The following is a 15,216-nucleotide window of genomic DNA, read 5'->3' as shown; positions in this document are numbered from 1 at the left end:
GAGTATATGTGAATTGTTGCGTATTTGTGCACGAATTACATAGTTTGTTGCTATGGGTAGTATTGGTATGACATGTCAGTAGAGAAGTTGGTATTTGATAATATAATGTCGTCGGATCTAGGATGGGAGCTATCAGATTTTATTACGATATATTTGGAAGGATAATATCGGAAGTCGGGTTAGAAATTGCTATAGTTCTTGTCGAAGTAGAGGGACCTCCATGACTTGCTGATCTGATGAATGGTTATGAGTTTCTATGCGTTCTTTCATCATCTGCAGTGCACAAAGGTTTTAGAAATAGGTTTTATTTGATATGAGGTTTATTACCAGTGTCGGGTTGGTCAATGAGCAGCTATTGCGGTCAGAAGTTATTGCTATGAGTATCTAAGTTATGTGGTACATCAGTTGATTGTGTCTTGGGTTATGGTTATGTCTTGATGCAACTTGTTCAGACTTATACAGTGTGTGGATGTGAGATTCGGGGCTTTTAAGGAATTCTGAGTATTGGAAACTGGATTTTGTGGTTTACGGACTAAGGTTGAAGTAATGATCTTCAGTTGCATTGCGTTGTTGGGCCTATATGGGATAGGGTGACATGGGATCACCCTTGAGTATGTGCATGGATAGGTTACACAACGATTTGATGGCTTTGGAATGACTCTTGGCACACTCGAGGACGAAAATATGTTTAAGTGGGGAGAATGTAATGACCCGACCGGTCGTTTTGAGAATTTGCACTTCGCTCGGTGGTTTGAGAGCATGAGTAGCTCCATATGATGTATTATGATTTGTGTGAATCACCGGTTTTCATTTTCAGGTTATTCGGAATTGATTTGGAGAATGATTCTTAACTAGGAAGCTTTAAGTTGGAAGAGTAGACCAAGTTTGACTTTTGCGTATTTGACCTCGGATCAGAGTTTTGATGGTTCCGTTAGGACCGGATGGTGATTTTGGACTTGAGCGTATGCCTGGTATTGCATTTAGATACTTCTAGAAGGTTTCATCACTCATTGGCAAAAGTTGGAAATTTGAAGGTTTGGGATATTCATAAGTTTGACCGAGAGTTGACTTTGATTTTATCGGGCTCGGATTATTGTTCTGGGAGTTGGAATAGGTTCGATACGTCATTTGAAACTTGTATGCAAAATTTGGGTTTATTCCAGATTGGTTAGGCTTGAATCGGACGCTTGGTTCAAAGTTTGAAGTTTATGAAATTAAGAGATTGTTCTTGATCGATGATTTGTGATTTTGATATTGTTATGCGTGATTTGAGGCCTCGAGTAGGTCCATATTATGTTATGGGACATATTGGTATGTTTGGACGGGATTCTGAGGGGCTCGGGTGAGTTCTGGGTGGTTTCAAACCATTTCTAAGACATTTTTAGTTGCTGGTTTTCAGCTACAGGGGTGTACATTACAATCGCGTGGATTTGGTGTGTTAGCGAAGAGGAAAATAGGAAAAAAGGAGTTGTGAATCGCGATCGCAGAAGCTTTCTCCTGATCGCATAGAAGAAAATCTTTGTTGCATTGACTCGATTTTGGAAGCTTATAACTTGCAATCTATAAGGAATTTGGAGATGATCCAAAAATAAAAGTTGTAGCCCTTCGAGTCTAATTTTTATAAAATCAAACCATTTATCATTTAGAGTTTTGTACTAAATGTTATAGCTAATACACTACAGGCTACAGGGTATCTGAGAAGAGTTGGGAAGGGTTAAATGGAAGTTTGTTCATCGCGATCGCAAGGATATAGCTGCGATCGCATAAGGAAAAATTATCCTGCAAAATTGTGTAATCACGATCTCGAGGTTTGTGACCGCGATCTCTAAGGTTACCCCTGGAACAGTGTATAAAGTACTCTATTTTGAAGGTTTCAGACATTTTTGCATATTTTAAGCTGTGGAGCTCGTATTGAGATGTTTTTTGAAGCGATTTTCACCATATAGATTGGGGTAAGTGTTCTCCACTCATTTTTTTAAAATCATATTTCATAAATCTATCTTCGTTTTTGGTATTTGATTGAGGATTGCAAGAGAGAAATTGGGGATTTTTAACTAAAGTTTCATAGAGCAAATTCTTGAGTTTTGAATATCGATTTGAAGTCGGATTTGAGTGAAATTATTATGGTTGGACCCCCTAATTGAATGGGTTGTCGGATTTTTTAAGTTATGTCGGGTTCCGAGGTATGTGCTCGAGTTTTGACCTTGGGCCGATTTTAGGCTTTTGATTACAGATTCATCCCTTATCATTTGGAATTGTTTCCTTGGGCTTTATTTGATATATTTGAGGTGCTTTAGGCTAGTTTCGAGCCGTTCAAAGGTCGATACACGCGGGATGGCATTGTGGAGCATCATTGGGCTCGTTCGGTATTGGATTTGGCTTGTTCAAGGTAAGTAACACTTCTAAACTTGGTGCTGAGGGTATGAAACCCTGAATTATGTGTTATGTGTTTGGTGTGGAGGTGGCGCACATGCTAGGTGACGGGCGTGTGAGCATGCACAGTGTGAATTTTGACTCTGTCATTTCTGTCTTATTGTGTAGTTACTTGGTCTTATATGTAACCATGAAATCTCGACGTACTAGAGCTATTGAGTTGTGATCCATGTTAGAAACCACGTGTAGGCTACTTGCTTATTTTGTTGGGACCCGCTGATGTCATATTTCTGTTGAATTATTTGTTTAAGTTGCAATTTCATACTCAGTGATGTTCATTCATTTCATATCATATCTCAGTCTCTATTGCTATTTATTGACACATCATATCATCATTTTGGGATAGTATCATGGCATTGTGAGCCCGAGAGACTGGAGAAATTGATGGCTGAGTGAGGCAGAGGGCCTGAGTGTGAGTGATATTGTGGGATCGGGCTTCACGCTGCAGCACGTTATATCAATTTATGCATAGATCTGGCTTATTAGCGATTGGGCTGAAGGAGCCCCTCCAGAGTTTGCACACAGCCCTAGTGAGCGCGGTTGATTTATATTGAGGGATGGATTTTCTCTGGACGTGGATCTTGTCCGAATCATTTTAACCTGGGGATGGATCTTCCCCATGGGCTGGATTGGCCTTATACAATACTGAGTAACTGACTATCAGTTGCTATTTATATATTTGGGATGGATCTTCCTTGGGCTAGATTGACCATATACAACACTGAGTGACTGAGCATGTTGAGTGATTGAGCATGATGAGTGGAAAGTGTGAGACAGAGCGGTTGAGTACTCTGAGAGTGAAAGTACATGAGTTCATCTCTGAGATACATTGTATTGACATGTACACATGACATACATGCATAGAGATGCATTTTCTTCATGATGTACATTATCACGTCATTCATGACTTCTGACACATTGACATATAGACATAGAAATGTATTTTACTCTTGCTATCTGGAAAAATGAAACATCTTACTTATTGTTGAAACGATTTTTGGGAGAAATGATAGTTTTCAAAATTTCTCATATTGTTTTGGCGATTTCGGTAAAATATTTGGATGTTACACCCCATATTTTTGTACGTGAAAGTACACCATAATGAAATTGATGTGAGGTCGAAAATGAGATGTTACATCCCTCATTTTTGTACGTTAAAGTTCTGTCGTAAGTTAATCGGCGTAAGCTCGAGAATGAGATTATTTTGAGATTATAGGTATTATACTATTTCAAACAAGGGATAAGTAAATTCGTGAAGGTGAAAGGGTAAGCAAATCGAAGAAAATAAGTTTCGTCGAAGTTTGGCAATTTGGAATAAAATAGGGTCCAAGCTATAATACCCCGTATTTATGGACTAGTGTCACAAGATACCATATGACCATGATAGTAGGCCGTATAAAGTATGTTAAAAGTAAGTAGTATTTTAAGTAATTTGAGATAATTCTTAATTATATGGATAATTAATTAATGGTGGAGATAATTATGGTATTAAGTGGATAAGGGTATTTTTTGGACTGTCACATGGCATAAGCTAAGTCAAAGTGGCAAATTATACAAAATGAGTCATAAGATAAAGTGATACCTTGTTTACACGTAAGATTGCTTGGTCTCTTTATTGGTAAGGTATCAAAAGCAAACCACAACCAAGTGGAAAGAACTTTCTGAAGCATGCAGTAAAGTCCTTACCACAAAAGACTAGGAAAACCATCATCAACTATTACTTCAATATTTTCATCCCTAGACAATTGAGCCTACAAAATAGGTCATCCGATAACTTATTCAATATTAGTAATGATTTTGCTAATGACATTAATGACATAGGCATGCATAAAGGAAGTGAAGGCCATGGACCTAAGGGTTTGAAAAGTCGATACTTGTGTCGGCCAATTTAGTCCCTGGAAGTTGATAATCTAACAACTTATTTTCCTCCTTTCAGGATGTTTGATAGGATTGAACCTTTCGATACAAGTATGATATCTTAACCATGTTAATATCGATTCAGTGAAGATCATTTGTTCAGAACAATAAGGTATAGGACTTTTCAAAAACAATTAAGCAAAATAACATTCCTACACCATTACAAGAGAAATCACAATGATCCCACATGAAATTTCTTTGAAATGCTACAAAATCTAATGTAAAATGCTAATTCAAAGAAATCTCGGTACAATCTTTCTCAAGAATATCATACAAATTTTTCCCTACTCCAGGTATGTTAAGGCTAAGCTCTTCTTTCATTTTGGTATGATCTCGTAATTACACGAGTTTGATAACAAGGCATAAAGAAAAATTCATATCCTAGAATTTACGTATATTTTTCCTAGTCTTGTAAGTACAATATTCCATTGAGTATTTTTTTTTCCAGTCAAGAGAGAAGAGAGTCTGCATGTACAGTATTACAGTATTTTCATTACTATAGAGCTATAATCGATGGGCATTCCCCTATTGGGCAACCTCTGATCAGATGGTAAGTTATATACCAAGCCTACTGTGGCCGAGCGCCTATGAGCGAGCCCAGAATGGCCAAGATACAGAGCCTAGTATGGCCGAGCGCCTATGAGCGAGCATACTACGGCGGAGTAGTTACACGTTCTGAGCCCTATACCGAGCCTTATAAGGCCAGACAACTATTTCACTTACTATATTGAGAGAATAGAGTCTGTATCGGTAGGTGAGCATATCATTAGATTATCTTTGACTTTTAGTTACTTTCAATTATTATTATTATTATCAATTCAGTTTCAGATTTCAGTATATTACCTTACCTACTCAGCACATTATTTCGTATTGACGTCCTTTTTCTGGGGGCGCTACATTTCATGCATGCAGGTTTAAACAGACAGGCGGGTAGACATTCTCATTAAGTGTTACCAAGTTCAGCTTGATCGGTAAGATCCATGCCATTCGGAGTTGCCGTGTCTAGAGTTTTATGTACATCTTGTGTTTATATGTATATATGATATGAGTAGATCGGGGCCATGTTCCAATCATAGTACGTCCATCAGTAGAGGCTTGTTGGCATATCCTGTCAGTTTGTATAGTATGTTGGGCTTGTTGACCTTTTATGTATATTTTGTTGTTTTGCTAGCTGTAGTAGTTATGACGGCCTTGTCGGGCCAGTATTATATTGATGTTTAGTCAGAATTCGTAATTATCTTGCAATGTAGCCCATGGTCAAAGTAGGAAATTATATGTTCAAAGTCGCTTAGTCGCAAGTTGGTACGCAACGATAGGTGAGGCATCTAGTGTCGGTCTCGCCCCCCAGGATTTGGGGCATGACAAAAGTGGTATCAGAGCAGTTCTGTCCTAGGGTGTCTACAAGCCATGTCTAATAGTCTTGTTTATGGGTGTGTCGTGCACCACACTTATAACCAGGAGGCTACAAGGCATTTAGGACTGTCACTCTTTATTCTTACTCTAGATCATGGGCGTGACTGTTGCGACCAAAACACTCACGCAAGTGTACGCGATCTTCAAGTAATATAGTAATAAGTAGAGTATCGTTCCAACGAGGAATTGTGATTAACTTAACGACTGATGCAAACTCAAACAATTATCGATTCAAGCTAATTCATCACAAAATACATAATAACCATTTTACAATTTAACTAGTAGACAAACAATAATACAACGCAAAGTTACTATGCCACTTATAAATTTTTCTTTTAACAATTAATAAAAGAGATATCTCGGGGTTATGGGTTTGCTAGAGATCATGCTACATTTTAAGCTTAAAAATGATTTATTGAAGTATATGGGTTATTGATTATAGGGTTGATAATACCCATAAGAATCTGTTGATTTCTTATGCGCCTATTCAAGTTAAATTAATACCTATATTTCTATGGTATTAATATTAACTCAAATGCATTTACAAATCCTATTTCTCAACCAAACAAGGCAATTAAGTATAGTTCTATCTTAATCCCGAATCTTTCAGCCGATGCCCAGGATCCAGATCTTGCTCTATTTGATTCTATATGCAATCAAGAATTTCCTTTTTCAAGTTTAACTCAAGATTCGTAAATAGTATTTCACTGTTAGCTACGCAGTAAAATAATTAACAGCAGAATCATATAAACAACCCTTGACGATAAATTCAAGATCATCAATCTAAGCTTCAAACAACATAATCATCTAACACCCATAACCCCAGCATATTTGGGTTTTTAGCCACTCATAATTATACAAACATCAACAATATATGTCATAAACATAATATGAGTAAATACTAGGAGAAGGTTTAGAAAAACTCTTTTAATCTTTGCTCCAAGTTGATGTTCCTCCTTGATCTCTTCTTCAAGATGAATCTCCTTCTTCTTTTCCTTCTCCAAAAATAGGTCTCCCCAATAATGGCACTGATTTTGCCTTTTTAATCGTGTAGGAAGGGGTTTTGACAAGTATGCCCTTTTTAGTCCGAAATAGAATACTTTTTTGATTTTTACACACCAACGGTGTTACCCGCGACGCCCCGTGCGACGCGTACATGGATTGGACAGAGGCAGAATGCATTTTAACGGAGAAAAACAATGCAGCAAAAATATTTGCACTACCGCGGCGCCCCCAGCGGTGCGGCAGTGCAAAATTTTGCGCTGCTTTGTTTTTTCATTTGTTTTGCTATCCGGGCTTGCTTTGTGACCCCCGAACAGTATCCCGACTTGATTTATTCAGCTTTTACTCAGACTTCAAAGCCCCAAATCAATCAAATTCATTCCAAAGTTAGTTCTTAAGTCGGATTAGCTTCCTGCAAGGCATAAATCATGAATTTAGTACAATTCATTATCATTTAAGCTCAAACCTTTGTAAAATACAATAATTAAAGTGTTGTTACAATGACTAAGACACGAGTTTTTAGCCCATGATCAACACCCCACACTTAGACCATTGCTCGTCCTCGAGCAATTAACATACATTTCACATAAGGACGATATTTTTATCAAACAATTTCTCTAACAACACATGCCAACACTTAAGTACCAATTCATAATAGTTCAATCCTCAAGACATGACTCACAAGTGCCACACATTTTCATAACTTGTTCACTTACTCTAACACAAAGGTCAAAATGTTTCCTTGCTTTCACAAATCATGTGCCCTCCCACAATTAATATAGACTAGTTCCTCTCAACATTGTATTCACAAATATTTAGGAACTCAAAATAGGAAGAATTAACTCACTCTCAGAATTGAAATTCATGTGCAACAGATGACATACCATATGCTTGCCCCTAGTGTAATACTCTACTAATTGAGCTTATTCAATCAAGGATCAAATAACACTTTAATTGGCTGTAATGCAGGATGAGGAAGGGTGTGATAAATATAGAATGTAGTAGCTACATCTCTTTGAGCACTTCATATATACACCATTTTATTTCATAATTTCAGCATTACTCTTATGTTAAACCATCTCCAACCTTTTTGATATTTTTCATACTTACAACAAATCCCTTTTTCTTTAAGCACCATAAGTTAGAGAATGTTACTACTGAAAATTCACCCCCTATATATATACATATATACACATATATGAATTATTCTTCACTTTTTTTTGTTTTCAAATAAACAACCCTTAATAAACCAACAAATCTCTTCTCAACTTTAACAATATTAAAACAAGACTAAGTGCTCATAAGAGATAGAGGTTCAAACAACTGATATATTTACATAAATTGGTAAGGTTTATAATGCGGATGTCAAAGAAATAGGATTAACAGCTCAAAAGGTTTGACTAAGATATATACAATTAGATGGAGATAATTATCAAACTGGTTCAACAAAGAAATGCCTATATCATCTTCTAAACTGAATAACGCTACTATTTCGCTTTGCAAAACACTTGAGGGCAAGTTCTAGATATCAACTGTTACGCACAAAATATTTCAACAACCTCACTCCCACATTGGCACACAACTCATTCAAGCTTGGATCTTTCTTGACTCTCTAGTCAAAGCAGTTACGCATAGTTATAAATACACAATTTAAGGCACTTACTTTAGAATCAAGAACTGAGACTTGAACATCACAAATAAGGTACATATAACTTCTAAAGCATGTGCATTTGAAGAGATTAATGTAAGTTAGGAACTTTTTATTCAATTGAAATAAAAAATTACACTATACCCGGTTCAAATACACCCTTGGAAAAGAACCGTGGTGTAAAGAAAAACTAAGGGGGAAGTTTTAATTTAAACCAAAACTAGCATACACTAAACTGAAAATAAAACAAAATTGCAAACTCAATAATTTCGAATTTTTCTGATGGATTTTTTTTATTTTTTTTTTGACTTGATTTTTCAACAAGAAAATTCAGGAGGGATCTATACCGAAATTAGGATTAGTTACTATCTATCAACACTATATTCTAACCAAATAAACTAAAAGCAATTTTAACAAACTAAACAAAATCAAACAAAATAACTAAACTCAATCAAATAAAATACGAAAAATATACAATTAAGTACATTACAATAGGGGCCAACCACCCCACACATAAAAACTTTGCATTGCCCCTAATGCAAAAAGATCAAAAATAGATCAGAAAAGACTACTTGAGGCCATTGGCCTAAGCATCGTCATCCTCAAAAGTGCGCAAATATTCTTCGTCATCTGAGGGAACAGAGTTCATATCTTCATCTGGTGGAATTTGTCCATGCTGAGCCATTCCTAACCACTGTTGTGTGAAAGGAGATAAAGGGTGATTTTGTTGCAACTTTTCCAAGTTCACTTCCCCTCTATAAGCGCGAAGGCGCAGGTCAGCAAATAATATCTGCAGAGTCTCTTCCACTCGGAGAATCCTTTGATCGGGGTTAAGTGCAGCTGTAGGCGGATCTATCACAGTCATGACATCAAGCGCCCTGATAGAATATATTACTTCTATCCTCCGATCATAGTGATACTCTTCTTCAATGAAGTGCATCCGCAATAACTGAGTAATCATACTCGGATAGTGTAGGCGGCGTCCTCGAAAAGGTCTCACCTTTGACATGTGTTCCAGTATAATTTTCCCAAGATCCACCTGCATTCCTGTTAAAAATGAATAAATCAAGCAAACCTTTAGTTTTGATACGTCTGTATCACTTTGTGTTGGCATCTATTTTGGCATTTACTATCTTCAAAATGACTCGTGCAGGACGCTGGAATGTTCCTTTTTTCATTTCCTTGTGACACTCATTTGTATCTCTAGTCCACAAGGCAAAGGAATCTTCACCACATAGCTGTCTGCGGATGTCTGGGTAATCTGGTCTACGCAGGAACCTCTGGAACAACTTATGTGAATGTTCTATGAAACCCATTATTTGATTTATGACCTTTGACGAAAATGGGATCACTCTATTTCTAACCCTGACTTGATAGTTGGTATCTAAATCACCGCCCGGTTGTGAATTGGCATAAAATTCTTTTACCAGGTTGATGTTCACACTATCACCTTGGTGAAACAACCCTTTAAAACCTAAAGCTTGAATGTTAGTATATATGGCATTATACTTATGGGCAATCTTTGCTTCATCTATGGAAACTTCTGGGGTTGTTGGCACAGTAGGGACGAAGGATTGGAACCATTGTATTGTATGGGCTAGAATAGCCCTGATGCCATATTTACACTTTGGCACCTCATCTGCATCAGGGCCAAAGTATTCCTCTTCCTCCTCCACTGGTACCGGAGGTGGTGCCCTTCTACCTCCACGTCAGCTAGTAGATGCAGCCTCAGTTAGGCCAGCGTTTGATCTTTTGCTTGGGCATCGAGACATTATACCTACACAACATGATATATTAGTTAAAGATACACAAAATTATTTTAAAAGCAAGTGGAGTAAATACCCCACACTTATGTTATATCATGTTGACACTTAGGATGTATAACAGGGATTCAAACTACCATGTTCTTCAATTCGAATGATATAATGCTTATCGGCCCACCCAATCATTAAAGAGACTTGCAACAATTAAAAATAAAATAAAAATCAAAAACTAAGCTAGATTTTACAAGCTAAATTAATATTAAACATAAACATAAAAAGAAATTTGTCTATTTTACAAAATTCAAAATTTATATACAAAATATACTACATAGGCACATTAGCATGAATCTTACATCTCATTTTTACATAAAGAAAGCGAAAAAATTATGGATTGGCCTAATATTATAGTTGTTATCAATAATAACATCTCACAATGCAATTTATTTCTCAATTTGCAACATTACTCACTTTTATGTCACTTAGACATTTTAACAAACACATTGTAAGCATGTCTTTTTTTCCTTAAAATTTCAACTTCAAAAGAGACATAATCACCATATCAACAACACCAATATGCCTCTCATCACAACTATAACATCACCACATCTTCACAATAATATTCAATATACAATTTTTCACTTTTTTATTTGCATTTTCGGATTAGTACACTCTTTAACAATCTTCAACAAGAAACTCAACTCATTTCACCTCAACACACCTTCAAATCCTCCATAACCCCAAAAAGAAAATACAAACTAAGTTTCTAATACTATTTTTAACAATATTAACAAAAGAAACTAAAAGAAGATTATGAACACAATTCTTGCTAGGGTTTATACAAATATACTTGAAAATAAGAAAGAAATACAAAATGAAATACTACTAGTTTGAAGGAAAAGAGAGAAGAGAATACTTACCTTGCAAGAAGAAGAAGGATTTGTGGATGAATCTTTGAATGAATTTTTGGTTAGGGTGCTTGAGTTTACTGATAGAAAAGAAGAGAGTTTGGGGAGTGAAATAATGAAATAAAGGGAGGGGGGTTAGGATTTAAGCAAAAAATAATTTTTTTTATATAAAACTGGCCTGCCGCGGCACCCCACGCGGCGCACCCCGCGGCGCGGTAGGCCAAAAATCTTAGTTGCTCCGAAAATTTTGTATTCTGCCTCATCTGTGCAATTTTTCCTAGCGTGGTGTGGGGCACGACGCCCCATGCGACGCGGTAGGCCAATTTTTGATAGAGTTAGCATATGTTTTGATTTTTTAGCTCACCATTCACCCCCTACATCATTGTACACTGATTTTATTCATTCTTGCACCTGACTAAACACATTATACATATAAAATATAATAATTCTAAACTACAATTAAAAGTTAGTGATGTTAGTCATTGGGTTGCCTCCCAACAAGCGCCTAATTTAACGTCGCGGCACGACTCAACACGTCATTATGGATCAACCAAATCTATCGAGGTCTTGTGACGTTTAATATCACCACCGCAATAGTGTTTTACTCGCTGCCCATTCACCAAGAATGTACCACTTGAATTTATGTCCCGCAATTCAACTGTTCCATGAGGAGTCACACTTACCACAATGAAAGGGCCTGCCCAACGGGACTTAAGCTTGCCAGGAAAAAGCTTTAGCCTTGAATTAAACAAGAGAACTTCTTGACCCGGCTCAAACTTACGATGTTGGATGTGCTTGTCATGCCACCTCTTGGTTTTTTCTTTATATAATTTGGCATTTTCATAAGCATGCAACCGAAACTCATCAAGTTCATTGAGTTGTTGCAGTCTTTTTTCACCGGCTAAGTTCATATCCATATTTAGCTTTTTGATTGCCCAATAAGCTTTGTGTTCTAGCTCAACGGGTAAATGACATGCCTTTCCATAAACCAACCTGTACGGAGAAGTACCTATTGGAGTCTTGTATGCAGTTCGGTAAGCCCACAATGCATCTTCTAACTTACCGGACCAATCTTTCTTATTTGCACTCATTGTTTTCTCCAAAATCTGTTTTACCTCCTTGTTTGACACTTCAACTTGACCACTCATTTGAGGGTGGTATGCAGTAGAAACCTTGTGTCTTACCCCATATTTTTCTAGAACATTTTTCAACAATTTGTTGCAAAAGTGTGTTCCTCCATCACTTATCAACACTCTTGGAGTTCCAAAGCATGTGAAAATGTGCTTCTTTACGAAACTTATCACTACCTTTGCATCATCAGTAGGGAGAGCAATGGCCTCAACCCACTTAGACACATAATCGACTACAACCAAAATGTATCTGTGCCTATTAGAATATGGAAATGGTCCCATGAAATCAATTCCCGAGACATCAAAGAGATCTACTGCCAAAATATTTTGCAAAGGCATTTCGTTCCTCTTCGTGATTGTACCTGTTCTTTGACACCTGTCACAATTTTTAACAAAATCATGTGCATCTTTAAGCAATTTTGGCCAGTAAAAATCTGATTGCAAAACCTTTTATGCAGTTTTGTCTCCACCATGATGACCTCCATACAGAGAAGAATGACAGTCATGCAATATTGCATTCATCTCCTCTTCAGGGACACACTTTCTTACCAATTGATCTGCGCATTGCTTGTATAGAAAAGGCTCGTCCCACATGTAACCTCACATCATGTAAGAATATTCTTCTATGATCAGCTGTGAATTCTCGTGGAGTCACCCCACTTGCAATGAAATTCACATAATCAGCATACCACGGGGTTTCATCTGAAGTGATGGCTAGCAAATGTTCGTCAGAAAATGTTTCTTTGATTGATTCTCCTTCAGTGACATGGCCTCGATTTTCCATACTGGATAAGTGATCTGCAACCTGATTTTCTGTCCCTTTTCGATCTCGAATCTCCAAATCAAATTCCTGCAAAAGAAGAACCCATCGGATTAACCTTGGCTTGGCGTCTTTCTTTGCAAATAAATACCTGATAGCTGAGTGATCTGTGTAAACTATGACTTTGGTTCCCACTAGATAAGACCTGAATTTATCAAATGCCCATACTACTGCGAGCAACTCTTTTTCAGTAATAGTGTAATTCATTTGAGCTGGATTAAGAGTTCTGCTAGCATAATGAATGGAGTAAAAGATTTCCTCCTTCCGCTGCCCCAAAACAACTCCAATGGCTATATCGCTTGCATCAGACATCAACTCAAATGGAAGTTTCCAATCTGGAGCAATGATAATTGGTGCAGTAACTAATCTTCTTTTCAGCTCATCAAATGCTTTCAGACAAGCATCATCAAACTTGAAGGATGTATCTTTCTCAAGAAGCCTGCACAAAGGAGATTAAATTTTTGAAAAATCTTTAATGAAACGACGATAAAAACCTGCATGTCCCAAGAAACTGCGAATGCCTCTAACTGATGTCGGTGGAGGTAATTTTTCAATTGCTTCCACCTTTGCTGTATCTACCTACAATCCATTCTTGGACACTTTATGCCCTAGGACTATGCCTTCTCTTACCATGAAATAACATTTTTCCCAATTTAGTACCAAATTTGTTTCTTCGCACCTAGCAAGTACCTTGTCAAGATTCATTAAACATTCATCAAAAGAACATCCAAATACAGAAAATCATCCATAAATACTTCCACAAATCTTTCAACCATATCAGTAAAAATAGCAATCATACACCTTTGAAAAGTCGCAGGTGCATTGCAAAGACCAAATGGCATTCTTTTAAATGCATATGTCCCATAGGGAAATGTAAATGTGGTATTCTCTTAGTCCTCTAAGGCTATAAAAATCTGATTATATCCCGAGTAACCATCCAAAAAATAGTAGTATTCTTGCCCAGCTAATCTATCAAGTATTTGGTCAATAAATAGGAGAGGAAAATGGTCTTTTCGGGTGGCATTATTCAATTTTCTATAATCTATGCAAATCCTCCACCCAGTAACAGTTCGAATGGGAATTAGATCATTGTTTTCATTTGTCACTACGGTCATTCCTCCTTTCTTTGGAACACATTGGACTGGACTTACCCATTTGCTATCAGAGATTGGGAATACAATACCTACATTAAGCCATTTAATCACTTCTTTTCTTACCACCTCTTTCATGTTGGGATTTAGGCGGCATTGTTGTTCTATGCTCGGCTTGTGTCCTTCCTCCTTGAGAATTTTATACATGCAAAAAGCTGGACTAATACCTCTTATGCCAGACATTGTCCACCCAATTGCTTTTTTATGCTCACGTAGTACCCTCAGCAATTTTTCCTCCTGCAATTCAGACAAGTCAGAAGAAATAATAACAGGTAACGTATCATAACTACCCAAATAAGCATAATGAAGGTGAGAAGGTAAAGGATTTAGTTCCGAATTTGGATCTTTCAATTGATGGCTTCGGAGGAGGACCATTTGGTATGTTCAAATGTTCAAAAGGATTTAAACCTTTCATATATTCTCATGATGCATTCAAAATATGCTTCATCTCTTCAACCTCATCATTAATCTCCAGACTCTCGAACAACACAATTGCTTTCTCTAAAGAATCCTTCAAATATACACTTGGGGAAATAAGTTGCTCATCCATCTCCATGACAGATATCATAGATAATTCTTCATAATGGCGAGGAAGTTGAATTGCTTTGTATACATTAAAAACAGCTTCCTCGTTGTCAACTCTCATGATCATTTTTCCTCTCTTACTTTAATTATAGCATCACTTGTAGCCAAGAGAGGTCTTCCCAATATAATAGGAACTTTTTCATCTGCTTCAAAATCTAAGATAATGAAATCAGCCGGGAAAATAAATTTCCCAATTTTCAGCAGCACATCTTCAATCACCCCTTCCGGGTAAGCTATGGACGTGTCTGCTAGTTATAACATCACAGTGGTGGGTTTTGGAGCTCCCAAAACCAATTTTTTGTACAAGGACAATGGCATAAAATTTATGCTTGCTCCCAAATCACAAAGTGCATGGCCTACATCAACATTGCCTATTCTCACAGGGATAGTAAAGCTGCCAGGATCCTTAAGCTTTTGAGGAAGCTTATTTTGGACCCTTGAAGTGCACT

Source organism: Nicotiana tabacum, chromosome 5 (assembly GCF_000715075.1).
Source record: "Nicotiana tabacum cultivar K326 chromosome 5, ASM71507v2, whole genome shotgun sequence".
Classification (NCBI taxonomy): domain Eukaryota; kingdom Viridiplantae; phylum Streptophyta; class Magnoliopsida; order Solanales; family Solanaceae; genus Nicotiana; species Nicotiana tabacum.
The sequence above is the reverse complement of the archived record's forward strand: the minus strand, read 5'-3'. Positions refer to the sequence as shown.